This window comes from Equus caballus, chromosome 3, assembly GCF_041296265.1.
Source record: "Equus caballus isolate H_3958 breed thoroughbred chromosome 3, TB-T2T, whole genome shotgun sequence".
Classification (NCBI taxonomy): Eukaryota; Metazoa; Chordata; class Mammalia; order Perissodactyla; family Equidae; genus Equus; species Equus caballus.
Genome location: NC_091686.1, coordinates 85236664 through 85258167, shown reverse-complemented (window position 1 = coordinate 85258167; position 21504 = coordinate 85236664). Strand labels below are relative to the sequence as shown.

The 21504-nt window shown below is 42.3% G+C and overlaps 1 long non-coding RNA gene and 1 other non-coding gene across 5 annotated transcripts; one reads left to right on the top strand and one right to left on the bottom strand.

The window, feature by feature from the left end:
• Positions 1–2261: 2261 nt before the first annotated feature.
• On the bottom strand, positions 2262–2383 carry LOC111773058 (small nucleolar RNA SNORA26). The gene has a single exon (XR_002807260.1). It is a non-coding gene; the product is annotated as a small nucleolar RNA SNORA26 (small nucleolar RNA).
• Positions 2384–3353: 970 nt separating this feature from the next.
• On the top strand, positions 3354–20576 carry LOC111772911 (uncharacterized). Of its 4 annotated transcripts, none has more exons than XR_011437123.1 (5): positions 3399–3771; positions 13377–13750; positions 15706–15806; positions 17264–17447; positions 17902–19392. It is a non-coding gene; the product is annotated as an uncharacterized lncRNA (long non-coding RNA). The 4 variants fall into 4 exon arrangements; XR_002807047.2 differs by having other exon boundaries at positions 3404–3771; positions 15706–15761; XR_011437124.1 differs by having other exon boundaries at positions 3418–3771; positions 15706–15761; positions 17296–17447; positions 17902–19354.
• Positions 20577–21504: the final 928 nt, after the last annotated feature.

Here is a 21504-nt window from a genome sequence, read left to right as displayed (position 1 = left end):
ATGCCAGCAGACACAGGGTGACCAAAAACTATTTCAAAAGGGGTCAATTTGGAGTATTCTGTATCTATAGAAGGACCAAGGATAATGCTTCTGACAATTTAAGTCTAGTTTCCCAAAAGATTTTTCCTAGGGTTCTTTTTATTTCTAGATTTTTACATTTCACTTGCCCTGAGGATTCGGGATGGTAGAGGGTGTAAAATTTTAATGAATCTCCCAGAATCTTTGCAAGTGACTTATTTCTGCTATAAAGTGAGCTCTCTGGTCCAACTAAATTCATAAAGGGATGCCAAAAGAAGGAATAATCTAAGTTATTAGTTTATTTACAACTGCTGTGGCATCAGCATGTCTAGTTGGATAGCACAGTCCATCCACTAAATATGCAGACAATAACCCAACAGTGAGAATCACCCAAGACTGGAGGTAAACCTATGAAGTCCATGGGGAGTGCCATAAATGGCAGTGTGGGTCTTGAAGCACTCCTTGAGGTACACTGGTTACCTCCAGAAACTCAGCGAGATTGACAGGTAGTGCACTGGAAAACAATTTGGTCAGAAATGCTGTGGATGCCAGGCGAGAACCAAATGTCTTTTCCCTGCTTGATCATCCCGCTTGCACATGTTCCATTTGATGGGAGACTAGTACCAGCCAAAAGGTCAAAGGAAAAGGGGCTAAAGGAAGTCCATTTGGTCCAATGTATAATCCATCTGATAAATGCTTGGCACCCTTTTGTAGCTATTTCTTTTTCAGGTTGTGGGGCACTTGCCTGACGGCTAGTAATACACAGTTAGGGATAAGGGGAGGCATGCAAGCTGGGTGGGGAAAGGATGGGATGGGGACCCACTCTCAGCTGCCCTTTAGCAGCTTTGTTAGCCTTATCATTTCCTATAGATATTGTGCCATGTTTCCTTGGTATGTGCTGGGCAGTGAACTCTAGCAAGTTCAGTACGAAGACAACCATCCTGTAACAGGGAAGCAATGATATGCCCATTGGTGACAGAAGCACCTGCAGAGGTCAAGAATCTGTGGAACTTCCAAAGAGTGCCAACAGCATGAGAGCCAAAGGCAGATCTAGTCAGTGCAAACATTGGTAGTTTTCTCTTTTGTCAATGTATAAGCTTTAGTAAGAGCGATGAGTTTGGCAACTTGGGCTGATTTTATAGCAGGCAAAAGTGTGCTGCGTTTCATGTGGAGAAACTACAGCCAAGTCAGTTTCCCTGACTGGCTCATTAACAAGAGCCATCACAGACTAGAGCAAGTCTGAATGGCTAAAGGAAGCGTCTAAGAGGTCTTTTTGTGGTTTAGAAAGCATCTCTATGGCTGTAAGGCAACTACATAGAATAGAGTAGGGTTGTTTATCATCAGAATGGGTAATAGCGTAGCTGGGCTTAGAGTTTTAGGAGTACAAGATGACAGAGGGGTTGGTTGACAGGGCCTGTTCATAGGTGGGTGTCGTTCAGTAGAGAGGTGCTATTGTATAGACTTGTAAGAGAGCTGACACAGCATGCAGAATATAAAGGTGAAAGGGGAAACTTGTGTAAGGGCACTGGCTTTGTTAATCAAGGTGGCAGCTGAGGCCACAGCACATAGGCATTGAGGCAGGCTTGAAGTCACAGGGTCCAACTGATGAGAAATATTCTACGGGATGCTTCTGAAAGGAAAAGACTTGCCCTAGAATACCTGCAGCTATCCCAGTATTTTCACGGCAATATAGGTTACAAGGTTTGTCAAAACTGGGTAATCTGAGAGCTGGGGGGAGCACGGGTGGACAACGCTAGTTTCAATGCTTCAGAGGAGGCCCATGCCTCAGCAGAGGGTTCTGTGGTTGTATTTGGGAGGGCACATAAAAGTTTGGCAAGGGCAGCAAAATGGGAATCCATTGGTGGCAGTAGCCAGCTACTCATAAAGATCTGTATAATCATTCATCTTTGGGAGAGGGAGGGACAAAATTGATTCAAGGCATTCTGGGGGAGGTTTTGAGTACCTGGAAATAGTTCATGGTCTGAGTAGGAAACTGCTATTTCTGCCCAGTGAAGTTGGCCTCCGGAAGCTTCACGACCTTCGTCAGCCAGTGCCTTCAGACGTTCTCCACTTATAGTCTTTAAGTCATTCTAGTGGGTTGGTCCTGCCCTCAGTGACAAATACCAACACCTTACCTCAATGTACCACCAATGCTAAGGTTAAGTTTGAATTCATCACTTGTGCTGAGCTGTGTAAAAAATATCACAAAGGTGCTTAAACTGGAAGGAATTTTCTTGTGGTTCAGCTATGACTCCAGATAGGATCCAAAGAGGAGTCCGACAATCTCCTCTCCGGGTTTTACGGAGACTTACTTTGCCCTTCTGTGTTAGCCTCTTAAGGCACTGCGTCAACCTTAAAAGGGCACAGGAAAGGGCCATGTGGGTTTTTACAGGGTTCCCCACGGTTTCCTGCGCTCCTGCTTCGTCAGTATCCCATGGATCTCAGCAGTTTCTTTAACAATTCTGACAACCCACTAGAAGCAGCTGTTGTGCTGGTGGAGCCCGTGAACGTAAATTTTCTCCACGTTAAGGCAGAGCCGGATTCAGGCCCCTGCCGCAATCACGCGCCCGGGAACCCTCCGGTCGCCACTGGCCACGCGCTCAGGGCCTGGGCCGTGTCATTTCGCTCAAAGACCGGGACCTACCTGCGCTCAGAACTGAGGCCGCTGCACCCAGCAGACGCTGCACACAAACTCCGCAGGCCCGAGGTCGGTCCAGGATGGCTCTCGCCGCCGCAGGCGCGGCCGGGCCCCGAACCCGCTACCAAGTAGCCGCGGCTGCGCCCTGGGGAAGCAAAGCGCAAAGCTGTTACCGCGCCCGGGGCTGCCAGCCGGGAAGCCTCCTCCGGACGGCGCCCCGCGGCGTCTGTGCCTCGCGCGGCCTTGGGACGGGCACGGCCGCCCGCCCCCCGGACCGCCGAGGGCTGCTCTACCCCTCCGTCCTGGCCGCCGGGAGCAGCGGAGCTCCGGACGGGCAAAGCTCGAGGGGACGCGGGGCAAGCCCAGCCCCACCCGGACCGGCCGGGCGCCCCCCTGGCGTGAGGAGCCGGAGCTTGGAGCCACACTCACCGCCCACCTCCGCGGGAGAGAAGGGTCCACACCCCATGGAAACATAGCAGGAGAGGCTGGGCAGGAGGCGGGCCGCGGGGCGGGCTGCCAGTCCCCGGGAAGGCGGGGGCGGGGCGGGAGGAGGGACGCGCGGCGGGATATCAATGTCCTGGGGCTGAGGGGCGGGGCGGGAGGAGGGCCGCGGGGAGAGCTGTCAATCCCAGGGGGGCGGGGCCAGAGGAGGGCTGCTGGGTAGGCAACCAATCACCGGGAAGACTGGGGCGGGGACGGGGCGGAGAGGGGCGGGCCCGGCCATAGGCGCCCAAGGGCTTACAGCTCGGGTTTTTCTGGTTAATTGCTGCTGCAAGAGGACTAGCCGGCCGTGTGCAGAGCATCCTTTTTTGACCCTCAGAGAGCCCGGGCGGGAAAAGAGCGTCCCTCAAGAGGGCCTTGGCCCTCGTGGATCTGGTTCTCTCAGGCCAGCGTTCCTTCGACGGGGACTCTCCTGGCGAGTTCCTAGCCGTTACCCTTTCCTCAGCTCAGCTCCTGGACCCTGGCTCTGGGTCACACAGCCTCCTGGGCTGCTCTTTCGCATGCCACATTTTTATTCACTTTTGAGAGCCTATGCGCCATGCACCCTTCTAATCCCTGAATGGACGAAACAAAGCCCTTAGACTGACATTCTAATGGAGAACAGAAATCAAGATGTAAGTATAAAATATGTCTTAGGGTGATAAATGCTAAGGAGAAAAACAGAAGTATTTATTACAACTTGAAAAACTGAAGGTAGCAAATAGTCATTCCTGTGAAGAAATGCCCCTTCTAACGCTAAGAAACAAAGAAACAACTCATCATGACTTGGGTTACTGTGCTGCTTTGGAAAATATATTTCACTGCAGAAATGACTAAATATGATAAAAGGCTCTTTACCAGGAGTGATGGCTGGTTGGCTCTCTGCACACCAGAGTAGTGTCCTATTTTGGTCTGTATTTGATAATGCACAGGAGACCAAGATGGACAAGGGCCATCACTCTGGGGTACAGGACACATGTCCTGGTGGCAGTCACATGTGAGAGGATACACATCAAGAAGACTAATGGTCGTGGGGATGGGATAGTGGTCTTCACGCCCTTCAGCTTCCCAGGCCTGTGGCCTATTTTATCCTTCCCACTGTTTCGTCAGCTGGAGCGGACACCCCTACCCAGCAGTGCCACTCCCACCCCTCCCATCTGGGCTCCAGTCCCACTGAACTCCTCAGCCCTCCCCAGGCCATTCTTTATTTTTTGTCTCCTGCTTCTTTACTGACTTCCTCTCTCTGTCTTTTGCTCTTCTGTCTGGCTCAAGATATGGGTTTAACCTTTGCTAATTTGACCCACTACCCAATCTCTAACTATGTTTATTTCATTGATTTCTCTTTTCCTCCCTCTCCCTTTTAAATTAAATTTACATTTTTTCCCCAAACTATTTTTACCTAGTAAAATAGGTATGTTCCACAGTACAGTTGAGTACGGCCAGGGGTGAGGGGAACAGCGATTGTGAAATAAAGTAGAAAGAGAGAAATGGTCAGTCCTTGGGAGCCATAGCCTCATGTTGGTGTGTGTATATTCATTTATAGAACCCATATGTATTGAGAACCTACCATATGCCAAGCACTGGGGTAGACCTGGAGGTAAATAGATAATGAAGAAGAAACCCAAAACGTGGACTTTGCCCTTGTGGAATCTTTAGTCTAGTGGGTAAAACAGACATTAATACAAGACATATGAAAAATGTAAAAGTTTCACTTAATAAGAGACTCAAAGACTCAGCTGGAGGTTGAGGATGGGGGGATTAAGCAGAAAACTGAAGATGAGTTTGTGAGGCAAAGAGGAGCTTGGGGTATCACTCAGGTAGAGGGAAGAGTGTGTGCAGAAGTGTGCTCCAGGAAGGAGCTCAGCGTATTCATGGAAATGCAGGAAGCCTGCTGTGACTTCTGCACAAAAAGCCAAGGGTGGGGATAGAGAGAGATGCAGGATATGGCATGATAGAAACTGGGCTGCAGGGAGAGATGTGATGGGGGATGCTGGTGGCTGCCAGACCATGCCAGACCTTGTAGGCCATGTTAAAATGCCCATAAATGATGCTCATTAATAATGTGTTGTATAAAGGCATGTCAACAAAAAGTTGATGTTTGCGACGCTGGCATATGTTCAGGTCAGCATGTTAACTATAATAAGAGCTAACCTTTGTTGCACACTTCCTCCATGCTCTGTGCACTTTTAACTGCTCTACATAGATTTTCTCATTTAATCCTTTCAGCTACCTACTGAATACAGTAGGCACATTGAAATTTGTCATTTTGCTCCCTTGGATCCGTGAATTGCAAATATTTTGTGAGAGCTACTCTGTTCCAGTCTAATAGTATAAATGGCTAGTGAACATATCAGTAATTCTAAGCACATTCAAATAGTGTAGCAGCTAGTGACTCAAGTCTGTCCTTCCTTACCACCTCCCCCCCCCCCCCCCCCAACACACACTTGTACACAAATGTACAAACTTAGGAAAAGAAACTGAAATCAGAGCTGCAATGGCCACATGGTGGACACAGGATGGCAGCACGGAATTCTCAATTTCTGTAACTTTGAAGGTGCTTTTCCTTAAAAGTCGTCGTGGGATTTAGTTTAGAACCCTTTAAAACCCAGAATTATGTTAAGGTAACCATATTAGAAGTTGCATGTTGACTGGCTGAACCCAAACACTGGTGCTTGCTGTCCTATAATGTTTGATTATATTGGATTTTAAATATTGGTTTTTCTTAAAAAACGTTCTTTAAAATGATTACATGTTATCTATTATGCTTAGCATCCAGTGTATTCCATGAAATTATTATATAAATTATATTTGGTTGGTTAGTTAAACTAATTAGCATAAGGTATCCAATTGAAAGTGCAGCCCAAACAATTTAATTCTATTAGGGAAAATTGAGTGAAGAGATGGACCTGCTGCTTCTGTAGCGCAATTTAAATGAGACTGCTTGAGCTGAGTCCTGTTCTACATCAAAAAAAGAACACAAATCCCTTCAGGTTCTATTTCTGGCTTTACCACAGCTTTGCTATTATACCCAGAGCAAGATGGAACCTGTTACTGTTTTTCCATCTGCAAAATGTAGGCAATGCTTTTAGCCTTTTTCACAGGAGTGGCAGGATTAATGTGTGCCACAAATGACCTTGACCTGTTTTGTAACTGCAAATGCATTTTTATTGCCATATTTTCATGAAAAGTGAAAATCTGCTAGTTTTTTTCTGATGAGTTAATATTAGGCTAAAACGCTAAAGTCTGGAATATGTACTTTATCAGCTGCTCTTTAAAATTCCAGTTTCCAAATTTAAACAAAGGGAGAACAAGGTAAATTTTTCAAGTGATAATCAAAACAGTAGGAAGGAAGTGAAAGGGTTGCCTTATAAATCGAGCTCTATTTGGTTTTTCAAAACTGCACTCTTTATTTTCAATAAGATTAGTAAGAGTATCTGAAATACATCATTAAAGGCTATGTTGAATGAGGCTGACTTGCTGGAAAAAACAATGTCAAAAGTGTCAGGATGTGGTCTCCCTGAGAGTTTACATGTCAGGCCAGTTGAGAAGTTTGTGACAATGTGCTTTAGAGCAATTGTTGATCACTCTGAGATCTTTCTGTCAATCCCAGTACTGATGCCGTGGGCCTGGGACTGATGGTGCAGGATGTAAGAAAACACTCTTAAATGTAGTGGTTTTTCAGGACTCCAGCTAGTTGGAAGATTCTCTTATCCATCCTCAGTGACTGTGCTTACCTCCATCACGGTGGGAGAGTTCAGTCCTAATTTCAGCAATTAGCTCAGACACACATTGGGATTTACTTGCTTTTGAAAGAGAGAATCCAGGTCAGAATCACAGGCATGAAATCAATTACTTCAAAATATTGAGCTCGTTCGTGAGAAATGTTCAGTTCTCCACTCATATAGATGCCAGGTAGAGGTATTTCCGGTAGGATAATGTTGCTGGCTGTCGCTGCTCACTTCCCCATTGTTTCCCAGGGAAGGAGGAGCTTCTTTGGGGAGTTAGAAGAAAGAACTGAGCAGGAAGGTGCAGTCTCTTCCTACCTCCAGGCTTTTGATGCCTGCTAACCTGCCAGTGCTTATGTGAATCCTGTTTTCTGCAACTGAGTCTGTCTAACACACTTGCCTCGTGCCTCTGGCCATGCTGATATTAATGTTTGTTATCTGGACTCTGGGGTGAATTTTACTTAAAGAATGGAGACAATTCCTATTCATGAAATTCTCCCAAATCAACTCTCACCTCATTTCAGTATCTCAGAGGGGAAATCACCCCTTTGCTATGTGCTGGAATTCACATAAAATTGGAAATAACGAATGTTCTATTTTCTGCTCTTGCTCACATTCTCTGTACTCTTCATGGCAGTGGCTGTAGAAGTGCAGAGTGAATGCAAAAAGTGTAACCTTTTTACATTTGACTGTTTCTGCGGTTGGTTTAACCAAGACTGTGAGCTCCGTGAAGCCGTATCCTAGATCTAGCACAGTAGCTGACGTGTATTTGAGAGTCAACACATATTTGTTGACTGAATGAGTTATTAAATTTAGAGTATTTTAATTGAAGATGTTTAAAAACCATTTTGAGGTATTTCATAATGCCCTTAATCAAATTCCAGTAGCATAGTAAGTTTACTTATAGGTGATCTAATCCATCCTGGGGGTCTTACCACACGCATTTTGGGACAGACTCATCATGGAGGCCGTGGGTGTGCAGAACTGAGGAAGCTTTTAAGCAATTATCACACACATGAGGGCACCACCGCATCAGCCTGGACCTCACGTAAACACATGATACATAAATACAGAATCCCAGCCAAACTCTTCCAGATGGGAAGAGTTAAAAGGATAGAGTCCGTCCTGGACACTGATTACAAGGAAAGTGATCGCAGCTCTCTGGGGCCTGAAGCTCCAGCCTGGGTCCTGTAACAGCTGTCATATTATTGTCTGCCTCGCCTTTAGCCTGTACCTAATGAGCCCCTTTCTACTACGTGTACTTCCTCTGTACTTCCACAGCGCATACTCCAACTGCGCATCCTTGCTCCAGTTGACCTAACTAAGCCCAAGCGTCCTCCCTCTCCTTTCCTAGACGCCTGGGACTCTCATTTTCAGCCACATGTGTGAAAGGTGGTCTGCACTTCCATTTATGCACTTCATTGGACACCAGGCACTAATTAAGCACCCGCTGTGTGTTGGGCATTGGGCTATGTGCCTGGGAGACAAAGATGATCCAAACATGGTCCTGGCTCCCTAAGAGCTCATGGATGATGACCATGCAGTAAGTGATGTGGTCGAGGTAGCACTGAGCACTGTGGGAGACAGAAGCGAAGGCATCAAACCAGCCTGGGAAGCGTGCCAGGGGCAAGGCCTCCATCTTCAGGTCGCCATGTCCCAGACGAGATGGAAGTGGAGGTGGCATTGAGAATTTCCAACAAGCCCCAGACTCGCAAGGCTTTGTGAAGCTGAGCATGTGCTCAGGAGAAGAGGGTTAGTTAGACGTGGACTCTGGAGAGGAAGGAAAGGGAAGTTCTGCAGACATTACAGAAAATGTCAGGTGGTTAGATTTTTGGGCTTAGAGCACTTGCCCCTCTTTGTGATGGAACCTTGTCGGCACCCTTTTAAAATCGGTGTTAGAGAATCAAAGCTAAGAGATAAAAAAGGGTCCATTTACTAAAATTCTCTTATAATACATTAGGAAAAAATTGTGTATGTGTGCTGTAGGTGTTTTTACTACCATTTTAGAGGAGGTTTATGGTTTCCTAACGAGCTTCACTCAGTATAAGAGACATACTTGTATAGACAAGCTGAGGAAAAAGCCTGATTGACATTGATCTCAAAGGTGTTGCTGGGAAGGTTTTTTTGTTTGGTTGTCTTTGAAGTGAAGATCAGAGGTGATTCCTTGTCACCCACAAAACTTTGATGTTTTCCTGCACTACCGCTCACAGCCAGGATAGGATGTAAACACCAACATCCACAGGCAACGTCCACAATACTTTTATGACTAGGAGAGAAATTTGTTAAGGAAAATATAATTTGTTACTGCTCAGTGTGACTTTGAAATGTTCCTGGGCATCCTGGAGGGAAGCCAAGTTCTAGAACAGAAGCATTAACATTCATTGACAAACAAAGTCTATGTAAAAACCAGTTTAACTGACTGCAAATGAATGTATCAAAGTGGCAGAGAAAGGACTTGCTTTAGGGTAGTTGGAGTGGGAGGGAGTTAGGCTGTGAGTCTGGCTGCTGGGTATACTGGCTTAGGACTGAGGTTTTGGAGCTGGACAGGCTCAGCTTTGGATCCTGGCTCTGTTATTTACTAGCTGTGTGCCCTGGAGCAAATTACATCCTCTCAGCTTCCTCATAAACAAAAAGGGGGTAATAATATTGTTGTTAGGATTATGTGCAATTACATAGTTAAGGCGCCTAATATATAAGTACATGCTCAAAATGGTAGATATATTGATCTTGAGCAAAATAATCATTTCACAACATTTTAACTCTGAAGTCTTAAAGAATATAGCCTTAAATATATAGTCTTAAAGGACATAAATAAAAAGAATTTTATTTATTTCTTTCTTTATTTATTTATTGCTGAGGAAGATTCACCCTGAGCTAACATCCATGCCAATCTTCCTCTGTTTTTCAGTATGTGGGCTGCCAGCACAGCATGGCCACTAACAGAGCTGTGTAGGTCTGTGCTCCAGCTCTTCCTGGTATGATATTGGCTTATGTCTTTCAATCATTGTCATAGAAGGCTGAAGATGCCAGGCATGACTCATCAAAGGATATGGATGAGACCCGGTAGAGAACCTGAGGACCAATTATTCCCACATACACAACTATGATTATTCCATATATTGTATTAACAAAGGCATCGGTGATTTCTGGTTATTTCTGGCTCTCCCTTACAAATATTATTCTTTCCTTAATTATAACCTGGTATATGTATATATGGGAAGTGAAAGTAGTGCTTATACTTTAATCAACAGAGTGGTCCTCCAATCTCTGAGAATGTCCTACTATGCCTTAAAGCTTCAGGGGAAAAGAATAGGGGATTCAAAAAGGAAGAAATCCCCTGTCTGGCCCACTGGAACAACCACATCCATCTACACATCCATCCGTGCATCCATGCATCCATGCATCCATCCATGCATCCATGCATCCATCCATCCATCCACTACTATGTTTTAAGCACTAGGGACACAGTGTTAAGAAGATGACTGCCCTCATAGAGTCTTCAGTCTATGAATCACTAGGGTCGCTGATTTGCCAGCCACTTTGTCCTCACATCAGAGCAAAAGAAGAACATTCTATCCCCAAAGAAGTTCATTCTAGAAAATTTGGAAAATATACAAATAAATTAAGAAAATGATAATCATCTTTAATCTGTTTCCTAGAGCTAATCACCATTAACATTTTGGTGTATTTCTTTAAGGTCTTCTGTGTTTCTGTGTGTGTCTAACAAGAGAGAAGTCATGAAGTACATAATTTTATGTCTTGTTTTATGACTCACTTAACATTACATCATGAGCAGTTTCCTATTCTATTAAGAATTTTTAAAAATATGACTTTTAGTCTTGGTTGGAGTTCCAGCCTATGGGTCTATTAAATTAATTGTTACTGAACATTTAGACCGTTCTTTTTTTCCCTTATTTTTTACTATTATAATTATACTAAAATAACATCTCCAAACGGAAAGTTTTGCCCAAATCTCCTTGGGGTTTTTCCTTAGATTTCTGGAAGTGTAATTTCTGGATCAATGGATATGAAATATCAATGCAAATAATCCATACTCTATAAATAAAATTTGGGGTGAGTTTATTATGAGCTAGGTCTGAGGACTATAGGCTGGGGGGTCTTCCTTCCCCAAGTGGGATGTACAGAGTGGCTATATACCTTCTTGAAACAAGGAGCATACATCACGTATGACGGGAATATCCATTTTACAACAATCACCAGATTGCTTTGCGAGCACAGCAGGTCGGTGGTCACAAGGTGAGCACAGCAGGTCAATATTTAATCCTTAGTTTCCAGGAAGAGATGCTTATCCTTAAGGAAATTTTGATATGGGAGGAAGCTACATCCCCATCTTTAAGGGCGCATTCCTTGTCTTTGGGACATAGTAACTGTTTAAAGCAGATGTACAACGCATGCTCAACAGGCCACATCAGGCTCTTTTGGAGAAACAAGGTCAGGCCAAATTAGTTTTAAACCAAATGGCCTCCTCATATCCTCCAGTATCTCCTATCACTTTACATTTATTTATCAGAAAGTTTTGTAGCTTTTGCCAAATCACTTTCCAGAATAGAAAAGATTCCATCCTAGAACATCTGGAAAATTAAAAAAATAGTTCAGCTCAGTGTTTGCTATCATGGATGTCAATCACAATGCCATATTTGGCTGAACAATTTTATCTCTTTATAGGTCAATGTTGGGACACAGCTTTTTAAATTATAGGTTTGAGAGGGTGACTTTGAGTGAGCCGTACTGAAAACAGAGGACATTTTTGGTATTTTTCTCTTTTTTCCCCTTGTCTTTCAGCTCACTTTCTTTTTTTTTTTGAGGAAGACTAGCCCTGAGCTAACATCTACTGCCAATCCTCCTCTTTTTTTTGCTGAGGAAGACTGGCCCTGAGCTAACATCCATGCCCATGTTCCTTTTCCTTATATGTGGGATGCCTACCACAACATGGCTTGCCAAGTAGTGCCATGTCTGCACCCGGGATCTGAACTGGTGAACCCCCGGGCTGCTGAAGTGGACAGTGTGCACCCAACTGCTGTGCCACCAGGCCGGCCCCTCAGCTCACTTTCTTTATTCTCTCTCCTACGCTTTTAATTCACAGCCTTTCAACCTCCCCACCTGCCCTGCCCCCAATACCTCCACCTATGCTGTTAATCTGTGGTAACAACCTGGTATGGATCTCTCCAAGTTTTTCCTCATGCTCATGTAATCAGATAGACATTTATGTGCACACACATGTAAACAGACACACACAATCTTATTATTTTACAGAAATGATATCTCATTATACTTACTTCCACATAAAAGAAAGAAAAAAGAAAGTTGTGCTCTTGGTGGTGAGTTCAGCAGTGGTCGTTGCTGGAAGTCGAGCGCAGAGATACTGCTCCAGCCTTTCAATAATAGGTGCTTTTTAAGCACCTAACAGCTGGTATTAAATACCTTTCTAATTAAAACAGCTAGAGTGATAGCTCTTTCCTTCACCTGAATTCTGACCTTATTCAAGTGCCCTCCCTCCAAATTTCGTCATTAATATATGTCATTGCTCTTAAAACTTCTTGCAAGTCTGATGGATATAAAGTGATATCTTGGTATTGTTTAATTTTTTATATGAGTCTAAGCATTTTTTGTTTTTTTTTATCTTTGCTGTTTGTGTGAATTGCTTATTCATATCCTTTGCCATTTTCCTTTTGGGTTGTTTACCTTTATCTTATCCATCTTAAGAGCTCTTAATGTATTTTAAATTGTCTTTGTCTATCATTCATAATTCCAACCTTCAACCCCCAAATGTATTGTTTTTTAATAGTAAATAATTCCTAACCCCTTCTAAGTACTTTCCTGATTACAGGGGCAGGAAAGAGAAAAACCATATTTCTCAGATTCTCTTGCAGCTAGGAATCTGATGTGAATTAGCTTGTACATTGGTATGCACTCATGCAAGATCTGGAAGCCAGAAGTGAGATGAAAGCCGTTTTCTTTGGCTATTTTGCTGGAAAGGAAGTTTGGAGAAACATGAATATTTATGACCTGACTTTGCATTCCAGTGTTTGATCACCAGCTTCCTGATTGTGAGAGCTGGGGAGGCAGTAATGGTAGCAGCAATAATTTTCTGATGTCTAGATTGCAATTTTGTTGACGTACCCTTGAAATTGGTCATATAGTGGCAGCCACCTGACTTCTGGTCCTCTGGCCCTCCTAATACTTTTTGTAAACACCTAATTCCCTGTATTAAATCCTTCTCTTCTTAAATACCTAGGGCGGTTCATGTTTCCTGCACTGTATCCTGACTGATAGACTTTATTTAAGATATCTTTGATAGTTTAAAATTTTTATATAGCAATATGTGTACCATTTTTATTTTATAGCTTATGAGACTGTTGACTTGGTTAAGAAACATCCATGACCCTAGATTATACACAGAGTCTCCTAGATTGTTTTTTAAGGTATTCGTGATTTAATTTTCTATGTTTAAGTTTTTTACCGTATAAGTTTCAGATCAAATTTTACTTTTTTAGGTGGTGTTATGAATTGTGTCCACCCCAAATTCGTATATTGAAGCCCTAATCCCCAATGTGACTGTATTTGGAAATAGGGCCTTTAAAGAGGTAATTAAGGTTAAGTGAAGTCACAAGTGTGGGTCCCAAACCAACATGACTTGCATCTTTGTGAGAAGAGGAAGAAATTCCTGGGATCTGTGTGCACAGAGAAAAGGCCGTGTTGAGGACACCTGCAGGCCAGGGAGAGAAGCCTCTGGAGAAATCAACCCCGCTGACAGCTTGGTCTTGGACTTCCAGCCTGCAGAACTGGGAGAAAACATTTCTGTTGTTTAAGCCACCTGGTCTGTGATATTCTGTTGTGGCAGCCCTAGCAAACTGATACAGGTGGACAGGTGATTGTATCAGTATTATTTATTACTTAATCACTCTTCTTTCATTGAATTGAAATACCGCTTTATCATGTATAAATGTCTATATGTATAGGGACCAATTTATGGATTCTCTGGTTTATTTTTCTGTTTGTTTATTGCTATGTCTATACCACACTGCTTAGATTATATTGGTTTTATGGTAAGTTTTGCTATTGGGTAAGACTAATCCCCCCTCTCTGTTCTTCTTTCTTCCCCCACTCCCATGGGTTACTCCTTGAAAAGGGTCATTTTCTCAGAGTGACACACGTACACAGCTTGACAAACCAAATAGTACGATAAAGCTTGTAACTAAAAAAGGAGCCCCCATTCTACTCTCAGTGGGATGCTGGGAAAGGTTTAACAACTGGCTCTCTGATTTGTGGAGTTTTCTGTTTCAATGGTATAACTACTCCCAGCATAACTGATTTCAAGGGCCCGTTGTGATGTCGCTGAACAGAGAATTGGGAAGTAATGTGCCCAACTGGCTTTTCAACCTAGAACAAATCAGCTCTAGCACACCACTGTCCATTCCTGAGTTCTTCTTCTGGGATACTTTTTAGCTGTTTTTCTGGTACTTATATCCATATCTTTAAAGATTTTATTTTTCCTTTTTCTCCCAAAGCCCCCCGGTACATAGTTGTGTATTTTTAGTTGTGGGTCCTTCTAGTTGTGGGATGTGGGATGCCGCCTCAGTGTGGCTTGATGAGCGGTGCCATGTCTGCACCCAGGATCCGAACTGGTGAAACCCTGGGCCACCGAAGCGGAGTGCGTGAGCTTAACCACTCAGCCACGGGGCCAGCCCCAACATCCATATCTTTAAGTAGTATGCTTACCTGTCTGTTTCCTGGTGTGTAAAGTTTAGGCATTATCTGTTGATATGCTATGATGGAGGATAGGATGTCATCAAATACCTTTTCTATCCCCATGCTCTCACTTCCTCTCCCAGTAAAGTTCTATCACAATTTTTATTTAAATGAATATTCAGTGTTTATTTTATTATAATCACCTATTTATGTACCCAATTACATACCTAATTATAATGTGATTATTATGATTATATCCTACTTGATGAGCTAAGTAATTTACCATGATAAAATTTCCCTTATTATACATTTTTCTAAACTTTTTTCTGATGGCTAAGTTTTCTAATGCTCTATCCTGTTTCTCCCAAATTCTCCAAGAGTAAAACCTGTGGTAAAGCTGGGACCCCTTAAAGGATGAAATTCAGTGAAAATGTAGACTAATCTGCTTGAGGCTGGCATTTGAGGCTATGAGGAAAACTATTTGTTTCTATCACTATTCTGGGTAGAAAAAATAAAAAATTATTTCACATGAAAATTTACATACCCCCCAACACGTGGCTGTGGATGTAAATTTGTATTACCAGTGCAGTAAGGGAAAACCAGAAGCTCAGAACTTATATTATGCTGGTCACAATTTGCAAATGCCTCCTGGCATGTGGCCAAGACAATTGCAAAGCCACTCTAGAGGAAAGCATGGGACCATCCAATTCCGGCCACTCAGGGTTCCCTGAAGATCAAGTGCAAACAAATGGAGGCTCACAATGAAACATTATCCAGCACGAGAAATGACTCATCATGAATGAAAGTCAGCAAAAATGCTCGCAAAACATTAGGTTCCTCAGGATGAAAGATATTGGAATTATTATCAACAGAAAATAAACTATGCATAAATGTTTAAAGAAATAAAAGATTTGAGTAAAAAATTGAGAAAGGAACAGAAAACTTAAAAAATTAAAATTAAAAATGTATATATATGTTCTAAGGAAAGAATTTGCAATGAAGGTTTAGGGAAATCTTTGTGGTGGAGGTGATTTTTGAACTGGGAATTATAGAAAATGTGTCCAATTTCCTTATTACTTTTAATTCCCCTTAATTACCAAATGCTTCCTGAAATCTTTTCTCTCTCACTTTCAGGAACGCTTCCTACGGTGATGAGGAGAAAAGAGCCTCCCTGTGGTATTCGGAGTCCTGTACGGGCATGGCTGTCTTTGGGAGTTTCTTCTTTGTCTGTTGAGGTTTTCATTCAGTACTCTACTGTTTTAACCATTATAGGTTCATGGTCCATCTTCACATCTCAAAGAGTGATTCTCTCATCTATCCCAGAGTTGTCTTGGCTCTTCTTAAACATTTATTCTTTCATATTAGTATTAGAATCAGCTTGTCAAATTCCCTAGAAAATCTTGTTAGGAATTGGGTTGGGATGGCACTGAATGTATATGAGGAGAACTGAAATCTGTGGAACAATTTTATAACTGATGATTTGATAAAAGTTGTCTATGAAAACCATTTGAGCATGGTGCCTTTTGGGAGGAGGGAGAAGTTTAAAAAATTTCTTTTTTATTAGTTCTGGTAGATTAAAAAAAATTTCTTTTTTGCTGTCTAGGATCTGAGCTACATTCTTGTTTGGGGAATTCCCTATTGTATCAGTCTTGGCCAAAGGCAGGACCTGTCTTCCATTATAACATTTGAAATGATCAAACATACACTTTCTTCTGCCCTCTAGCATCTAGAATATGGGAATATGCTGTAGGCTCAGCTAATGGGACCTACCTGCCTAGGATCTTAAGTCTGGAGCAAATCAGCAAAGAATCAAGGACATTCTAGAGAGTTTTTTTTTTCTTTTTCCTTTTTTTAAAGATTGGCACCTGAGCTAACAACTGTTGCCAGTCTGTTTTTTTTGTGCTTTTTCTCCCCAAATCCCCCCAGTACATAGTTGTATATTTTTAGTTATGGGTCCTAGTTGTGGCATGTGGGATGCCGCCTCAGCGTGGCCTGACGAGTGGTGCCATGTCCTTGCCCAGGATCGGAACTCATGAAACCCTGGGCCGCGGCAGCAGTGCATGAGAACTTAAGCACTCGGCCATGGGGCCAGCCCCCTATATGTGCTTAATGTTCAGTTTATCAATATGAGCCCCAACTGACATCCAGGTTATGCTTGGATAACCAACTCCTTTGTTTGCTTGGGTCATAGACCCTTATCTGTGACTGGTTGAGTTTATTCTCCTTCTCACCCAGGGGGAACTTCCCAGGATTTTCTCTGGGGGGGAGAGGGAAACACCTTTAAGGAGCTGAGAGTAGACTGACTTCTCTTTACTTGGGTAACACTTTTCATTCTTAACTTGAGCTGGATTTTCCAGGGCTCTAGAATTCTAAATACCATAGTTGAGTATTGTTGAGTAATTCTTGAAATATAGTTTATCAGTGTCATGAGACTATTCAGAATTTATATTTCATTGTTTCTTTATTTATGTATATGTGACATTGATTCCTAATTATCCCCAATATCATTGTCTTCTTTTTCCTTAATAATAAAGTTTCCAGTGGTTTAGCTGCACACACAGTCCAGAATAAAGACCACATTTCCAAGCCTCCTTTGCAGCTTGGTGTGTCCATGTGACAAAGGAATTTAAGTGGAAGTTGTATGTTGTCCTTCTAAAAAAAGTCTTTAAAAGGAGAGCACATCTTTCTTTAGGTCTTCCTATCTTTCTGTTGGTTGATGTGTAGACACAACGATTGGAGCCAAGCAGACAACCTGGACCCTGGAGGACAGAGACTCATGTTGAGGATGGTGGATAAATGGGATAGAAGTCTGGATCCTTAATGATTGTAGAGCCACCCTATTATCCTGGCCTGCTTCCCACTGACATCTTGCATATGTAAGAAGAGAAATACACTTCTGTCTTTTAAGCCACTGTTATTTGGGTCTTCTGTCACATGCAGCCAAAGCTAGTCCAAAATGATATACGTACCAGGCAGGCAACCATATATTGTTTGACATGCCAAAAAATCACACTTTAATTTTGTTTATTATGTACATTCTTGAGTCGTTGAAAACCCCAAAGAACATGGCATCATAGTTGTAGATTATGTAGACTATAATTTATAGTCCATAATTGTAGACTATAATTGGATAACTACTTAAGAGTATAAGCTGCAAAGAAGCCAAGGTCATTATTGCCAAAACAACAGGAGAGTCCATTCTCCTAATAGAAACTTGATTTTGTTCAGGTATCTACCTTCCCCTTTCCGACACAGCCCAGGGGACGCTGGCCCCACCCCAGCTCTAGGGAAGGCCTCGTGATCTAAGTGTTATCCCGTATTTCTCCTCAGAATTTGGTTCAGGAATGGCTCTACGACCCATGTTGGGCTACTCAGACACTAGAAGCAGTTCAAGAGCTTCTGGGGGAAGTTCTTTCTCATTCGCTTGGAGACCTTCTGAAAGCTCCTCTTTCCCACTTGCCCTGGTGGTTGCTGTTCACATCCAAGGCTGGCACTGCTGTAGCCATCTGGCTATCAGCTTGAAGAGGAAGCCAACACAGAGGAAGGCACAGCCAGTTACATCACAAGCACATGGAATCACAGCCGTTGGATTCAGATGATCCTGAAGTGGGTTCAACCTCTGGACTTCTAGTGAAGTGAGCCAGTCAATCTCCCTGTTATTTAAGGAAGATTGAATTGGATTTTCTATGACTTGCAATTAAAAGCATTTTGAGCCGATATAGACACATGGTGGAAATAAGCCCTCAACTGGGAGCAGAATACTTGGTTCTCCCTCCAGCCCACCACCAATTGGCTGTGTGACCTTAAGCAAGTCACTTCACTTCTCTGGGACTTACCTTCCTCATCTGAAAAAGTGAAGCTTTTGGACAAGATCAGTGGTCCTCAACCATGGGTGGTTCTGCTCCCGTACGAGATGTTTGGAAAAATGTGGGACGTTTCTCATTACCACAATAACTGTGGAAACACTACTGACATTTACCAGGCAGAGGACAGGGATGCAAACTGTCTACAATGCTTGGGATGATCCCATGCAATGAAAACTTGTCTCACCCCAAATCACTAGATATTCCTCTTATCTCTAACTGCTCTTACGACTCTTGGGTCACTTATTCAACTTATCTTAATTTATGCTTTCTCACTCTTTACAATCTGCTGGCCTCCATTCGGCTGCCTAGATAGAGCCTTTATATCAGTGATTCTCAGTTTTGTTCCCAAGGACAATATGCACCAGGATCACCTTAGGGAATTGCTAAAAATTCAGATTCATGGGTCCCACCTGAGACCTGAGTCAGCATCAAGATCCCCAGGTGACACGCTGCAGTCTATAATGTGCTTTACCTGTTTGTGCATCTTCCTAGGCCATAAAATACCAACAGTATAAAAGTTTTCTCATAAAACTTTTATAAATCATAGATACAGGGAACAGATTGGTGTTGTCAGCAGCAGGGGGTGGCAGGGTGGGCGAAATGGGTGAAAGTGATCAAAAGGTATAAACTTCCGGTTATAAGATGAATAAGTCCTGGGGATGTAATATACAGCACGGTGATTATAGTTAATAACACTGTATTATATATTTGAAAGTTGTTAAAAGAGTAGATCTTAAAAGTTCTCATCACAAGAAAAAGAATTGTAACTATGTGGTGTTGGATGTTAACTAGACTTATTGTGGTGATCATTTCATAATATATACATACATCGAATTACTATGTTGTGTACCTGAAACTAATACAATGTTATATGTCAATTATATCTCAATAAAAAAAACCTTATAAGTCTTATAAAATCATTTATAAGATTTTAAAAATGAGGTCATCACCCATTTTGGTATTTGAGTTCTTTACATAAATTATTTCTCTAACCCTCACAGAAACCTGATAAAATAAGTAACTATCTTCATTTATAGATTAAAAAAATTGAAGTTCCTATCCCCATTTTACAGGTTAAGGAAAGAGCTGCCTTATCTTTATAAGCTAGCAAATGTAGGGGTGGGAGTTGAGCCCAGATTTGCTTCACCCCAAAACCTGAACCCACTCCATCATACTACACAGTCTCATGCTGTTCTCTGTCTTTGTGATATTGGCTCCAAGTAAACACACCAGAAAACTCCCCTGGCTGCTACTTGCAACTGTTCACACAAATGATGTACATCTAAAATACATGTGGCAGATGTGTGATTTAATATACTATTAATGAAAAAAAACCCAGGTTATAAAACAGTATGTACAAAATGACTGCAGGGAGGCATTACAGAATATATATATATAGTTGCCAATCTTCCTCCTTTCCCCGCCCCCAAATCCCCAGTACCTAGTTGCATATTCTAGATGTAAGTTCTTCTAGTTCTTCTGTGAGAGCCATGGCCACAGCATGGCTACTGACAGAAGAGTGGTGTGGTTCTGTGCCCAGAACCGAACCCGGGCTGCCGAAGCAGAGCACGCTGAACTTTAACAGTTAGGCCATCAGGGCTGACTCAGAATATATTTTTCAAAGTAACTACATTGCACAAGTGTGGCAGAGATGGCTGCTAACACTCATGTTTCCCCTTCCTTAGCTTAGAGTTTTCACTTAGACATGGCTGCCCAATGAGGAACTACCTTTCCCAGCCTCCTTTGTATCCAGATCAGGACACACGGCTAATTCTCACCAGTGGGATGTGGACAGAAGTGATGTGTCATTTCTGGCTTTGGGCTTTTAAGAAATGGGGTGTGCCTTTTTAATACTCCCCTCTACCATCCGTTAGCCAGGTGCAGAAGACTCCAAGGAAACAGAGGCTATTGGACCCATAACTTGGAAGGAGCCCGGGTCCCTGAATGATCATGAGGAGGGACGGCCCTGGCTGAGCAAGACACCTACACTGAACTATTACACGAGCAGGAAATAAACTTCTGTTGTGCTATGGCATGGAAATTTGGGTTTTATTTGTTATAGCATCCTGCCTAATTCAAGAAATAGTGTTACTGTATCTAATACAAGTTACACAAACCAATAAATAATTATAATTTTTATTTTCTTCTTTTTATACATGTGTGATTTAAAAAAAACGACATTTGGTGGGATTCAAAGTTCTAGTTATAGCAACGAGCATCCTCACTGCTTTTGACCTCTCAAAATTCGTATCATATAAAGGATATTGTAGAATCCGTGGAGGAAGGAGTAAAAAGCTGGTAGATTGACTAGCTACCTCTGAACATTTCCTTTCATATGGAATCTGATCATATATAGAAAGTCATCCAAACAGCCTTGAATTAGTAGTACACCAGAAGGACAAAGAGGTATCAAAGATTCGGGAACCACCTACCAAAAAGTTTGCTTTTCCTTGAGTTGAGTGGCATTTTATACACAATAAGTATGAATAAACACGGGACAACAGGTTGCAAAGTGCTTTTAAGGGCATAAAAAAGAATGGACAAGAGATTTGCCTATCTCTTATCATGATACCTTGAATAAATAAAGGAGGCTGAATTTAATAGCTAGTTGACTAGAAGAATCACAGGTTTTTTGAAAAGCTGAGTGGTGCCTTGTGTTTAATTTCCAGTCAGTTATGCTGCAGTGTCTTAGCCAATGACTCATAATGATTTGCAGTAACATAATCCAAAGGTAATAAAAAGCAAAACTGATTTAACCATGAGGCTTGATAAGAACCCTGCAGAGTACATGTCAGCCACAATGTGGAAGGGTTTTAATAGGTTTAAGATTTCATCAGACATCAAAAAGAAGATGAGAGAAAGGTTTATAATTGCTTGAGGTAACAGAAGAAATCAAAATAGTTAATTGCTGACAATGAGAATTAAATCCCCAAATGAAAATTGGGTGATAGAGTTTAGCTCTAAAATATAAGGGAATATTTATTTTCATGGACAATATCGAGGTAAAATGGCAATGGCATTTTGCTTCTCAGGGTTCCATGATTACCGTATTCTTTCCCTTAGCGAG